Source organism: Heptranchias perlo, chromosome 7, assembly GCF_035084215.1.
Source record: "Heptranchias perlo isolate sHepPer1 chromosome 7, sHepPer1.hap1, whole genome shotgun sequence".
Taxonomy (NCBI): domain Eukaryota; kingdom Metazoa; phylum Chordata; class Chondrichthyes; order Hexanchiformes; family Hexanchidae; genus Heptranchias; species Heptranchias perlo.
In genome coordinates, this window is record NC_090331.1 from 77,714,127 (window position 1) to 77,728,992 (window position 14,866).

Below are 14,866 nucleotides of genomic sequence, written 5' to 3' on the forward strand. Positions count from 1 at the left end.
AAATAATACAGTATTAGGTGGGATCAGACTAAGAGAGAATACAAGAAGGTCTAAGATAGGTTTAGAGTTCACGTATGTAAACGCACAAAGTGTGTAAAACAAGGTTGGTGAGCTACAAACAGCCACATGGGAATATGATCTAGTAGTGATAACGGAGACCTGGCTCAAAAAACGGCAGGATTGGCTACTAAATATCCCTGGATACAAGGTGCTCAGGAAAGATAGAGAAGGAAAAAAAAGGAGGGGGTGTGGCAGTATTGATTAAGGAGAATATGTGGAGAGAGAGGATGTTCTTGAGGGGTCAAAGACAGAATCTATTTGGTTAGAGTTAAGAAACAATACAGGCGCCATTACACGACTGGGTGTATTCTTCAGGCCACCAACCAGTGGGAAGTATATAGAGGAGCAAATTTGCAGGGAAATTACGGAGGTGTAAGAAATATAGAGTAGTGATAATGGGGGACTTCAACTATCCTAATATAGACTGGGATAGGAATGGTATAAAGGGCAAAGAGGGGGGAGGAATTTCTGAAGTGTGTTCAGAAGAGCTTTCTTAATCAGTATGTTTCCAGCTCAATGAGGAAGGAGGTGTTGCTGGATCTAGTTCTGGGGAATGAAGTGGGTCAAATGGAGCAAGTGTCAGTGGGGGAACATTTAGGGAACAGTGATCATAGTATCATAAGGATTAGATTAGTTATGGAAAAGGACAAGGAGCAATCTAGAGTAATAATACTTAATTGGAGGAGGGCCAATTTCAATGGGTTAAGAACGGATCTGGCCCGGGTGGATTGGAATCAATGATTGGCAGGCAAAACTATAATCGAACAATGGGCAGCCCTTAAAGAGGAGATGGTTCGGGTACAGTCTAGGTACATTCCCACAAGGGGGAAAGGTGGAGCAACCAAAGCCAGTGGTCCCTGGATGCTGAAAGAGATAGAGAGTAAGATGAAGCAGAAAAAGGGGTGTATGATAGATGTCAGTTCGATAATACAAGTGAGAAGCAGGCTGAATATAGAAAGCACAGAGAATTGAAAAAGGAAGTAAGAGGGGCAAAGAGAGAGTATGAGAATAGACTGGCGGCCAATATAAAAGGGAATCCAAAAGCCTTCTACAGGCATATGAATAGTAAACGGGTAGTAAGAGGAGGGGTGCGGCCGATTAGGGACAAAAAAGGAGATCTACGCATGGAAGCAGAGGGCATGGCTGAGGTACTAAATGAGTACTTTGCGTCTGTCTTTACCAAGGAAGATGATGCTGCCAAAGTCACAGTAAAAGAGGAAGTAGTTGAGATACTGAATTGGCTAAAAATTGATAAAGAGGAGGTACTAGAAAGGCTGGCTGTAGTTAAAGTAGATAAGTCACCTGGTCCAAATGGGATACATCCTAGGTTGCTGAGGGAAGTAAGGATGGAAATTGCAGAGCTGCTGGCCATAATCGACCAATCCTCCTTAAATACGGGGGAGAGGACTGGAGAATTGCAAATGTTACACCCTCGTTCAAAAAAGGGTATAAGGATAAACCCAGCAACTACAGGCTAGACAGTTTAACCTCTGTGGTGGGGAAGCTTTTAGAGATGATAATCCAGAACAAAATTAATAGTCACTTAGACAAGTGTGGATTGATTAGGGAAAGCCAGCATGGATTTGTTAAAGGCAAATCGTGTTTAACTAACTTGATTGAGTTTTTTGATGAGGTAATAGAGAGGGTCGATGAGGGCAATGCGGTTGATGTGGTGTATATGGACTTTCAAAGGGCGTTTGATAAAGAGCCGCATAATAGGCTTGTCAGCAAGATTGAAGCCCATGGGATAAAAGGGGCAGTGACAGCATGGATGCAAAATTGGCTAAATGACAAGGAACAGAGAGAAGTGGTGAACGGTTGTTTTTATAGACCGGAGGAAGGTATACAGTGGGGTTCCCTTAGAGACGGTAACATAGAAACATAGAAAATAGGAGCAAGAGTAGGCCATTCGGCCCTTCGTGCCTGCTCTGCCATTCAAAATGATCATGGCTGATCGTCTAACTCAGTACCCTGTTCCTGCTTTTCTCCCCATATCCCTTGATCCCTTTAGCATTAAAAAATATATCTATCTCCTTCTTGAAAACATCTAATGACTTGGCCTCCACTGCCTTCTGTGGTAGAGAATTCCACAGGTTCACCACCCTCTGAGTGAAGAAATTTTTCCTCATCTCAGTTCTAAATGGCATACCTCATATCCTGAGACTGTGACCCCTGGTTCTGGACTCCCCAGCCATCGGGAACATCCTCCCTGCATCTAGTCTGTCTAATCCTGTTAGAATTTTATATGTTTCGATGAGATCACCTCTCATTCTTCTAAACTCTAGTGAATATAGGCCTAATCGACCCAATCTCTCCTCATACGTCAGTCCCGTCATCCCAGGAATCAGTCTGGTAAACCTTTGTTGCACTCCCTCCATGGCAAGGACATCCTCCCTCAGATAAGGAGATCAAAACTGCACACAATACTCCAGATGTGGTCTCGCCAAGGCCCGGTATAACTGCAGTAAGACATCCCTGCTCCTGTACTCAAATCCTCTTGCAATGAAGGCCAACATACCATTCGTACTAGGCCCACTGCTTTTTTTTACATATATATATTAATGATTTGGACTTGGGTGTACAGGGCACAATTTCAAAATTCGCAGATGACACAAAACTTGGAAGTGTAATAAACAGTGAGGAGGATAGTGATAGATTCAAGAGGACATAGACAGGCTGGTGGAATGGGCGGACACATGGCAAATGAAATTTAATGCAGAGATGTGCGAAGTGATACATTTTGGCAGGAAGAATGAGGAGAGGCAATATAAACTAAAGGGCACAACTCTAAGGGGGATGCAGGAACAGAGAGACCCAGGGGAATATGTGCACAAATCTGTGAAAGTGGCAAGACAGGTTGAGAAAGTGGTTAAAAAAGCATACAGGATCCTGGGCTTTATGAATAGAGGCATAGAGTACAAAAGCGAGAATGTCATGTTGAACCTTCATAAAACACTGATGCAGCCACAGCTGGAGTATTGTGTCCATTTCTGGGCACCGCACTTTAGGAAACATTTGAAGGCCTTAGAGAGGGTGCAGAAAAGATTTACTAGAATAATTCCAGGGATGAGGGACTTCAGTTATGTGGATAGACCGGAGAAGCTGGGGTTGTTCTCCTTAGAGCAGAAAAGGTTAAGAGAAGTGTTCAAAATCATGAAAGGTTTAGATAAAGTAAATAAAGAGAAACTGTTCTCACTGACGGAAGGGTCGAGGACCAGAGGACACAGATTTAAGGTGATTGGCAAAAGAATCAAAGGCAACGTGAGGAAAAACTTTTTTACGTAGCGAGTAATTATGATCTGGAATGCGCTGCCTGAAAGGGCGGTGGAAGCAGATTCAATCGTAGCTTTCAAAAAGGAATTGGATAAATACTTGAAGGGAAAAAATTTGCAGAGCTACAGGGGAAAGAGCGGGGGAATGGGACTAACTGGATTGCTCTTAGAAAGAGCCGGCACGGGCTCAATGGGCTGAATGGTCTCCTTCTATGTTTAACCATTCTATGATTCTATGGTCAGTGAGGTTGACAACTTGGTACCAATTAACCCTGAAATATAGAAACTTGGTTCTCTTGACCCACAGTCTCGAGGAAATTATTTCACGTAAGGGTCTTGCAACTAGTGGAGAGAGTGACTGGGTTGGATTTCAGTGCTCGTCTCAAATGTGAACGGAGAGTGTGCCCTGAACTCTCCGTCTCAGCCAATGCAGTCCTGGGGATGCGCCAAGTTGGGGTTAGATGCTTCGCCACAGAAAGGAAGGGAATATCAGAGACACTGCCTTTCCTGATGCTTCTCTGATACATCTGCAGGGAGCCAGTTTCTGAATGGCATTAGTGCCAGCCTGGGAGCAAGTTTCCTCCCGTTACACCTCTGCACAGATGGTGTGGGACAGGCCATAACCAAAACAAGCGATTGTATCTGAAAACAGTTGAATAAGATTGTTTGGGTGAATATAGCTTTAATAATTGTCAAGATTCAAGTGTTTACTTAGTAGCAAGCCAAGCTTTGAATGTCCTTCAAATATCAGAACCTAAAAAGCAGCTCATTAGCATAACTTTGCAATATATTGACTAGAACAGGCAGGCTCCAATTTCTTTTAATTAACGTTTCATCTACAGGCCAAGAACAGCAATCTGAAACCCTCCTTTGGGTTGGTCTATTAGGATAGAAGCACAGCCACCACTAATGATAAAGAGGGGCTAGGAAATTCAGCCAAGGGAAAAATGAGCTGGATTGCAACAAAAGAAATCTTTTCACAACAATAATTACCCCACCCCTACCCTGCCATGTTGTGAGGGTTCCTAATAATGCAGCATTAAAGGAAAAACAACTACATTCATTATGTTTTTAAACAACTCTGCATGCAATGGCATACTGCAAGCTTACCAACTCCATCTTGCAGACTGATTCACTCCTCTAGTCTAAATCTAATGGTTGCCTAATTGCAATGATACATCAGTTACTGATGTTGAGGGAATATTTTTGGATTCTCATTCACAAACCAAAACGTCTATTGGCTGGGCCTGCAGTAATACCAATGATTCTGATTGGCTGAGGCTGCAGTATTACCATTTGATTCTGATTGGTTGGGGCTGCAGTAATACCAATGATTCTGATTGGAAGAAGGGGAAAAATATAAAAAGACATACATTTATTTGGCTTTTAATCATGGTTCTCACAAATGACTCGAAGTCCTTCACATACAATGAATTACTCTGAAGGGCAGTAATGATTGCTATGTAGGGCAATGTGGCAGCCATTTTGCACACTGCAAGATCCCACAAACAGCAATGAGATGAACGACCACTTAATCTGTTTTTGGGTGGTGGTTAAGGGATGTATATTGGCCCGGATACCAGGAGAACACTTTCTGTTCTTCTTCCAATACTTCTATGGGATCTTAAACATCCACCCAAAAGCCTGGATCAGACCCCCAAAGGAACACCCCCTAACCCCCCGGTGACATAACATCCCTCACACTGCACCTGAACAAAACCATATAACAACACCAACAACTTGCATTTATATAGCACTTTTAACATAGTAAAACGTCCCAAGGTGCTTCACAGGAGTGTTATCAAACAAAATTTGACACCGAGCCACACAAGGAGATATTAGGACAGGTGACCAAAGCTTGGTCAAAGAGGTAGGTTTTAAGGATCGTCTTAAAGGAGGTGAGAGAGGTAGAGAGGTGGAGAGGTTTAGGGATGGAACTTCAGAGCTTAGGGCCTAGGCAGCTGAAGGCACGGCTGCCAATGATGGAACGCAAGAGGCCAGAGTTCGAGAAGCGCAGAGATCTCGGAGGGTTGTAGGGCTGGAGGAGGTTACAGAGATAGGTCCTGGAGCAAAATGCAAACCCACAGTTTCTGACCTATTGCCGAAAACGCCATCGACTCAGTCAAACTGACACTTACCCCTCGGATGGGGCTACAATGATACTTGATGATTGATATTGGTTTGACTCAGCTCTGAGGCGCTGAGGCTACTGCAGGGAACAACAAAACAGGATTGAAATTAAACATTAATCAGCTCCCCAGCCAAGTGGAACAACTCTGTAATGTCTCTCGCGCAGTGTAGTGGAGCAGCTTGACAACACTGCAGATTTGATAAAATGTCTGCAAAGTCTTTGAAACTGATGTTTTGCTGGTTTTCCCATGGAAGAACTATTTTTAAACCTGAGGCTGAATGGTTCAAGAAGGAAACTGAATGAAGTAAATGGTCCTTGGATGTTATCAATGGAATGGAAACAGCTGAGTGATTGTAGTGTTTTGGACATCGCCCCAAGATAAACAGACATTGCCGATGTCAAAACTGTATTAGCGACTGAAGGAATGAATCATCCCATTTTACCACAGAGAGATGGTAGGAATCTTTCTGCACATTCCCCCTTTTAACCCTTTCAATGCTGAACGATTGCAACATTTCAAGAGTTCAGTAACATTTCTTCATGACAGGGTAGTGTATGCAATCAAAAGACAAAAATGAACTCGCCTTTATATCGTACTTTATCAAGCCCTCAGGATGTCCCAATGGCAATTTACATCCAATATATTACTTTTGACGTGCACTCAATGTTGTAATGTGAGGAAATACAATTTGTGAACAGCAAGATCCCACAAACAGCAAATCAACGAATGACCAGATAATCTGGTTTTGTTAGTATTGGCTGATGGAGAAATGTTGTCCAGGATAAGTGTATAGGTTAATGCCATCACTTACAGTGTGTGTGAGGTCAATACTGTTGACTACAGTGCATACAAAGTCAATACCATTATTTCTGCATTGCGTAGGTCTTCTGATAGTCCAGTGGATAAATTGTCTGTCTGGTTTAGTGAACAGGAATGTCCCAGATTCAATCTCCGGCCATGCTGAGTTACTTGGTCTCAGCCAGAGCAGCATTGGGGCACTACAATTTACATCAGCATCTCCAGCAAAAGGAGGAGATTCTAAAAAATCATCACTCCTGATCACTCTCCAGTGTCTCCTGCTGAAAATGTCTGCATCTGGACATCTGTAAAGGAAAGCATTTGCCCCCACAGTTGAATTCACTGTCTTGGCTCGCAGGTGAAGAATGGCACTTTGAGTGAAGTAACAGAGCTCAGGACCTCTGGAACTGAACTACATCATGAATCAGTGTTTCAAAAAGGGAGTGAATTAGAAAAAACTTCCATTGGGACTGTGTGTGAGGTCAGTGCTCTTACTATAATACCACTAACACTCAAATGAGTCAGTTTTGACCACAGGTGTAGCCACCTTAGGAAAACCATGTGGACCACCATGATTAAGGAAAGGGCAGAAGAAATCCCTTCAGGAATGGGGCACAGGTCAGGTCATTTGTCAGTTTTGTGTAGATTCCCATGCCAGTTACACAAAGCTGGTATGCAGCAGTCTCCAAAACTGAGGCAAGCTTTTAACGTTAAAGAATTGACAATATTTGGCAATACTTTCCCATACGGACGGTCATCTGATGTAGACTGATCCTAGTTAATGGCTCAGCTTCCCTTAATGGCTCAGCGAGTTTGTCCAGTGAGCAGCTGTGTCAGACAGAGCAGGACTGTCCTAGGTCTGATCTATGGTATGTGCTGAGTTCCGTTGATTTTAGCTGAGGCAGTGGTCTCAGCACTCTTGGGTTAAGGAAGGCAAAATGGTTTGCATTCCTGCTTGGAACAATCCCTGCTGTGTGTGTGGACATTGGATGAGAATAAAACTGCACTCAGTTGTGATGCCCGTTCCAGTTGAATAGCTATCAAGCCTGACACATGCGTAATGGCTTCTTAGGTGAAGACCCGGAGGCTGCCTGTTGCTGGTGCAACTATACCCATCGAAAGAGTCAATGCCTCCAGGAAATAATGTGAGGGAGAAAATTTAAAAATCAGTAGTGTTATTGGTTATTGATGTTGAGTAAAGCTATGAAGACTAACAAGCATCAGTGGGCAGGCACCATCTCAATGGAATGTGTGTTTATTGTGATTGAGGAGCGTTTCAGATGAAACCTGATGGTCACCCTCGTGATTCTGTTGCTATGTGAGGGAGGTTGTGCAAAGCAGATGTCATCTCAGGTGATAGCTCTTTAGCCACGTTGCTTGACATTAGAATTGTCTCACATTAAGGATTGGAGAGCCTAGGTAGGATAAAAAGGTCACCTCAAGGTCAGCTAATCATGGTTAAGGCATTTACCTATTTATCCAGTCAGGTTGGCATTAACTCAAAGTAGTCAAGGACGGACACTGCCACCCACAGTGGGATATTTCGGAAGAGTAGGAACAGCCTGAAGCAGTGAAAAAAATCTTCAGGCTGTATGTGAAGATATACAACTGCCTTGCTTTTCATTCTGTGGCATGAACAGATCAGCAAGTACCCATGGTCTAGTTGGTGCCAGAATCCAGCTGCCATAAACCTGTCCAGTCTGTTGCATACTTTGCTGCTGCATCTGGCACATTTGCCCACCCAAAAATAAGGGGCTTTCAGAGGTTACAGTATTAGACACAAATCCAGGGTAGGTGTAAGCTCCATACACATACAGTATACTCTATCACAGATTCTACCCCACCCTTTTAATCTCCTGCAGGAAAGTTCTGTATAAATGCTCCCTGATCCCCAACGGCAATCAAGAAAAACTCTGGACTATTCATTCATCCCCACATCTCCAATATGTCAATAGAGGATAACCAGATCTTCTTATAATGTAGAAAGATTGTGCATCTCACGTATATTTTCTCATAGTGTCTTAATCAGCCTGGTGGAGCCACCAAATTGTGGCTGAAACTGAATTGTGTCTCTGCATGAAAGGCTACAATGTTCCCCTGACATTCAGACTCACAGTTAAACAAAAGGTTGTTGAAAGGAAACGACCTTTTGGAAGTTGAGCTCATTGAGTGCCATCTGCTGAATATGTGGCCAACTCTTCACCCGTAAGACAAGGGAATAGCCTGCATGTAACTGAAGAAACAAACATTTCCAACTGGACATCAGTACCTGATGCTGAGTGCTACAGGAAGACTGATATTACTGTCAGCCTGCAAAGAGGATGGCCAGAGATAGGTTTGGATAAAGAAAGCACTTTGGCCCATTTAATCTCATCCTTGCAGAACACCAACCCTACTGCACCAAACCTACTTCTTAATACAGTATCCAACTGTTCTCAAATAAATCTAACGAAGTATCCTAAATCTTAAAAAATTCTTTCCAGTATATTTTGTGCTTGTGCCAAGTCTATCCAAGTCCTTTATCATGGCTGATAGGTTTCTTTGTTTAGTGTAACTTTGTGATCATTCTGCTGATAATACTATGTAAACAAAACTATGGCTCTGCATTTTATTTCAGTTTGATGTTGGCTGAGACTTTGAAGCAGTTGTGGTTCGCCATTCTCCTTGACTCAAGTTTTTGCAGATGTGTGCAAGAAAGCAGGTAGACAACACTGAATCAGCTGTTAGGAAGCCTGTGAGAGCAACTGGATGATGCTGGAGATTCAATAGTAACTTTCAAAAGGGAATTGGATATGTGCTTGAAAAAGAAAAATTTGCAGGGCTCTGGGGAAAGAGCAGGGGAGTGGGACTAATTGGATAGCTCTTTCAAAGAGCTGGCACAGGCACAATGGGCTGAATGGCCTCCTTCTATGCTGTATGATTCTATGATTGTTGTTCCCTTCCTTGTGAAGAAGCATTAGTCCACAGCTGCCCATAATACAGCAAATAATGGCACTGATTTGCTAGTGTCGCTCCGAGATGGTACAAGGATGGCTAGTGTGGGAGATGGAACTGCCAGACTGCCACAGTAAGGAACACTCTTCCAAAGTTGAAGCTGAGGCACATTTACCAGTTTTGTTCTGTACTTACTTTCTCTGGAGAGCAGTTATCGCTATTTGGATGTAAGGGCAAATGTTACGGATTTGCTGCCCCATTGCTGAGCTTCCCCCTGCCTGCAGTGCATTTTGGGAATTTGGGTGCAGAGGTCAATGTTTTCCATCCATTATATGTAATGGATCGGAATCCCATGGGGCCAGCCTGACCTCTGACCTAAATTCCCGAAATGTACTCCCAGCAGATGGGAGGAGTGTGAACTTGTACAAATTATCCCTGTAACCGGCCCTGTTACTATTTTTAAGCATCAAGTTTCTGCAATGTTTATGTAAAATAAAATCACTTAAAGAATTCACAGCATAATATCGATAAATCTCAACCATTATATCAATCAGTAATCAATATGGACTTTCAGTTCAGGCTGTCCCTCTTCCCAGGTTTGATAGCAATGTGAAAATGTAACTTTGTGGATGCCATAGAAGAACTAAAATAATGAAGAGTTCTTGTAATGAAGATATGATTTCCCACTGTACTTTCTTAATGTTTAACATCATTGTCCCATGACACCAATTTGTCCTGTATCTAGTACCTTTTGTCTGGGGAGATGCTTTTGATACAGATTGTAGGCCTCATGCTTAGAATAGGAATAGCAAATCTGTCATCCATTAAGTTCCATCTCCACCGCTAGCAAGACTGACTGAAAAGTTAGAAGTTTAAAGGTTGGTGATTGCTCCCTGAGACACTAAGCTAAGAATCCTAAAAAGATTATGACAACTCCCACATGTGAAAATAAAGGCGATGTGAGCCTGGCGCAATTTAAATTGCTAGAATATTCTTACTTTGTACATTAAAGAGGCACTTCCTTAAAGGGCCACCATAGTCATGAAAAATGGGGGTGAATGCCATCTGAAGTTGCTATGACTTAGATGCTTAGACTAGAGAGCTGTAGAGTACCCAAGAGAAAAGTGAGCACAGTTACTGAAATGTGGATTGTGCTCAATTGGAACAGTGTAGCTGACCAAAGACCAAGAGGTCTCAGGTTGAGATGAAAGAAGGAATTGAGAGTGTGAGCCACCATGGTGAGCCATCGGGAGGTCAGGTTCAAGCTTTGGGGACAGAGCATTAAAGTGGTCACCCAATCTGATAAATTGCTGCCCCAGATAGAAAGATTATTTGGGGCAAAGATTTCTTGTTGATGGAGGAGGAAAAGCCAAAAGAGTGTCATTTTTGCCAAGACATTTTGTCATTACCCAAAAATGATTTGTTGATGGGCCGGGTTTTGCTGTGAGTGGTGAACGAACGGTACAGGCCATTCATTAGACTTCCACTTGCCCATAGACTTTCCATGGGTTTTATACAGCAAGTTACTGTCAACAGGAGATCCAAACAATACATCTGGGACCTGTGTGAACAGGGCAAGCAGCTGAGTATCTCCTTAACCAATCAGATTGAAGCATCGTTAATGAGCAGCGCAGACTGAACCAGGAAGTGTAAGTTTGAGTTGTGAATTCAATGTCAAATCAGGTACAATAAGCAAAATAAAGAGAGGGAAAGAAAAATTGGATTGGATTAAGAGACAAAAAGATAGAGTAAAAAAAAAGTTACTTTTTTTTTAAATGTCCAACAATAATTAAAAGTTGTAGGAATGAAACTCCACACTTGTAAAAGTTAGTTTTCAGCACCAGGGATGTTGTTTGGCAGTAATTAAGACTTGCACTCGGCTCTGTGGAACTGGATAGGCCCAGACCTGCTGGAATTGTACGGGAGTATGCTTCTGGCAGGCAGCATGTCAGACTCCATGCGAAAAGGCATCATCACCCTCATCTACAAGCGGAAGGAGGAGAGGGAAGAAATTAAAAATTGGCGACCCATCTCACGACTTAACATGGACTACAGAATTCTGTCCAAGGTCATCGCCAGTCAGGTCAAGTCAGCCCTGGAGGTGGTGATGCACCCCGATCAGACCTGCGCTGTACCCGGCAGGAAGATCTCTGATAGCCTGGCGCTACTCAGAGATACAATCGCCTACGTGCAGGACAAGGGGGTGAACACCTGCCTGATCAGCCTGGACCAGGAGAAGGCCTTTGACAGAATATCCCACACGTACATGATGGACGTGCTCTCCTAAATGGGATTTGGGGAGGGAATCCGCAATTGGATCCAACTGCTCTACACAAACATCAGTAGCGCCGTTTCAATCAACGGGTGGGAATCAGAAAGCTTTCCGATCAAATCTGGAGTCAGGCAGGGCTGTCCTCTCTCCTCCGTCTTGTTCATGTGCTGCATCGAACCCTTTGCCGAGTCCATCAGGAGGGATGCGGGCATAAGAGGCGTGACGATCCCAGGCAGCGGAGGCACTCAGGTCAAGGCCTACCTGTACATTGACGACGTCGCCGTCTTTTGCTTGGATCAGCTGTCGGTCCGCAGATTGATGAGCATCTGCGACCAGTTCGAACTGGCCTCAGGGGCCAGGATAAATCATACCAAGAGCGAGGCCATGTTCTTTGGGAACTGGACCGACCGATCCTTTGTCCCCTTCACCGTCAGGTCGGATTACCTGAAGGTGCTGGGGATCTGGTTCAGGGGGGCCGGGGCGTGCACCAAAAACTGGAAGGAGTGTATTTCCAAAGTGAAGCAGAAACTGGGACTGTGGGATCGATGATCCCTCTTGATCGTGGGCAAAAACCTGGTCATCAGGTGCGAGGTGCTCTCGGTGTTGCTGTACTTGGCGCAGGTCTGGCCCATACCTCGCTCCTGCGCCGTGACAGTCACCCGAGCTACCTTCCACTTTATCTGGAGATCAAAAATGGACCGTGTCTGCAGGGACACGATGTACAAATCTCCGGAGAAAGGGGGGAAAGGCGTGCTCATCCTGACGGCCACTTTCGTGTGTGGCTGCATCAAGCTTTGCGTGGACCCTTGGTACGAAAACACAAAATGTCACTACGTGCTGAGGTTCTACCTATCCCCGGTATTGCGAAGGATGGGTCTGGCCACGCTGCCACGGAAGATTCCACCCAGTTAGACCGTTCCGCCCCACCTGTCCCTCGTCGAAAAGTTTATGCTAAAAAACACTTTCGACCACAAGGCGATCAGTAAGTGGTCCGCACGTAACGTCCTCGAGACCCTGCGGGAAAAGGAGACGATGGATCCTGTCGGTTGGTTCCCCGAGCAGACTGTCAATGTCATTTGGCAGAACGCCTCATCGCCAGAACTTTCAAACAAGCACCAAGACATAGCTTGGCTGGTGGTGAGAAGGCCCCTTCCCGTCAGATCCTTCATGCACTCTTGGACTCTCAGTGCCACTGCACATTGTCCCCGAGGAGGCTGCGGTGGAGACGAGACTGTCACCCATCTCCTTCCGGAATGTGCCTTTGCAAAGAAGGTCTGGAGAGAGATGCAGTGGTATCTGTCCAGGTTCGTCCCGAGCAGTTCTGTAACACAGGACTCTGTGCTCTACGGGCTGTTCCTGGGGACGCACAGCGAGACGGACATCAACTGCTGCTGGAAGACCATTAACTTGGTGAAAGACGCCCTTTGGTCTGCCCGAAACTTGCTGGTCTTCAAGTGCAAGGAGCTGTCCTCGACCGAGTGTTGCAGACTGGCACATTCCAAGGTCCAGGACTACGTGCTCAGGGACGTACTGAGGATGGGTGCAGCCACCGCAAAGACTCTGTGGGGAAAGGCAACCATTTAGAGCCTTCCCGCCATTGTGTACCGAGGGGCTGCAATCAGGGAAACACCCCCCGCCCCGGGCAGAATGTAAAATTCAAATTGATGTAATGTACCTGTAATGAATCTGTAATCAATAATCTGTATTGAGTGTAATGCAATGAGGCACCCTAGAGTGTCATGAACTGTAATTATGTACAATGTGTTCATTGAACTGTACTTGATGTAACCTGCAAATTGTATAATCTGTATTGTGTACATTTGAAATGTGATATGACAACTGTATTGTATGTATTGCTGCAAATTTTATGAATAAAGTATATTTTGATGAAAAAAAATGCCGTTAAAATGGTACTTACACTGGAATGGACAAGACCAAACTTTTTTTGGTGAGTTTAATCTGTAACTATGAGGTAAGTGCAGGAATTTCACACCATTCGGTGAGTCAGATGGCGAGATACTGTTTTCACGCAGCTTTTGGAGGACCAGGGCATCTCGGACAGCAACTTCTGGATTTCCACATTTAACTGCGTATGTGCGGTAGCCGGAAGTTGCTGTTCAATTTGCACATGAATAGCGCTGTTAGTCTCGCCATTATTTTTACAGCAAGATCTGGCCCATTGTGTTTCAATGCATTTAGTCTTTGGAAACCAATGACAATCATTGTGTCAAATTTTTCTGAAGGTATGGCCCCTTTTGATCAGCAATCCTATGCAACCTGCTGTTGCCACGCAATTAAAGAGGCATCATCCTCATTGGGGACATTACAAACCCATGAAATGGTGCCATAGATCACATGGAACCTGATCATCATGTCACTTGTGTGTTACACGATTGTAATAAAATCACTTGCACCTCTCCTCACCCTTTTCTCTCCCCAAGTGAGGAAAATGTTTGTAGTGCAGTTTTTCAGGACGACAGTGCCTCTTTAAATGGAAAGGTAGATTTTATTGACTGAGAGGGGTAATTTTGACTTTGTGCGATAATGTAAAATGGGTGATAACGAATCGGCAACCCATTTAACATCTCTCCCGATTTTTATTTCCAATGAAGTCAATGGAAATAAAAAATCAGGAGAGATGTAAAATGGGCTGCCAACTCGCTATCACCCATTTTACACTATCGCACAAAGTCAAAATCTACCCCAGAGTGTCAGATCATGTCAGCACTTCGTTTATTTTAAAGCTTATTTCTCGATATGTTTCCTATTTACCAAAGGATAAATCTGTAATAGGAAAAATAATTAATCGTGTAAAGAAAATTGCAAATGACCTTTCTGATGATTCTTAGCTTTGTGCCCAGGGAGCAATTGGCTATCTTTAAATATCAGACATTTTAGTCAGTCTTGCTAGTGCCAGAGAAATGAATGGATGACAGGTCTGCTGTTCTCATTCTACATACATGGTCTACAATGTGTATATAAGTATCTAGCCAGACAACAGCCTCCAGAATTATTGGGGTCATCATAAGAATTTAAAGGTCTATGGCATCCCACAAGGTTCGGAAAAAAGACAATGTTTTGGAACTTGCTCAAAATCAGCTACTTGAGTTGTGCCCAATTGAAGGAATTCATTTCTTTTTGAATCCCTTTGGACCACAGAGCAGGAACTGATGTACTCATGAGCCAAGTCTTCCCAGTTTTGGAAGCAGCTAGAAAAATAAAAGCAACATGTGTTTTGAGGAGCACAGACTTAGTTTTGGTACTGGGTTGAAAGAAGGAAGGCTTAGAAAAATAGACAGAAGATCATGATCTCCAGTTTGTTCATTTACCCAGCACAGCAAGAAATGACCCCCAGAGTAGGATTTTATGGGCACATTCAACAGGTTTAAACCCTATGC

At 43.8% G+C, this 14,866-nt stretch overlaps 1 long non-coding RNA gene across 1 annotated transcript in view; it reads right to left on the reverse strand.

Annotated features, from left to right (window-relative positions):
• LOC137323375 (uncharacterized) overlaps nt 1–4,521 on the reverse strand; it is a 39,119-nt gene extending 34,598 nt beyond the window's left edge. The window contains exon 1 of the long non-coding RNA XR_010963363.1: nt 4,443–4,521. This is a non-coding gene — a long non-coding RNA (uncharacterized lncRNA). The remainder of the gene's footprint in view (nt 1–4,442) is intronic.
• Between the last annotated feature and the right edge of the window lie 10,345 nt (nt 4,522–14,866).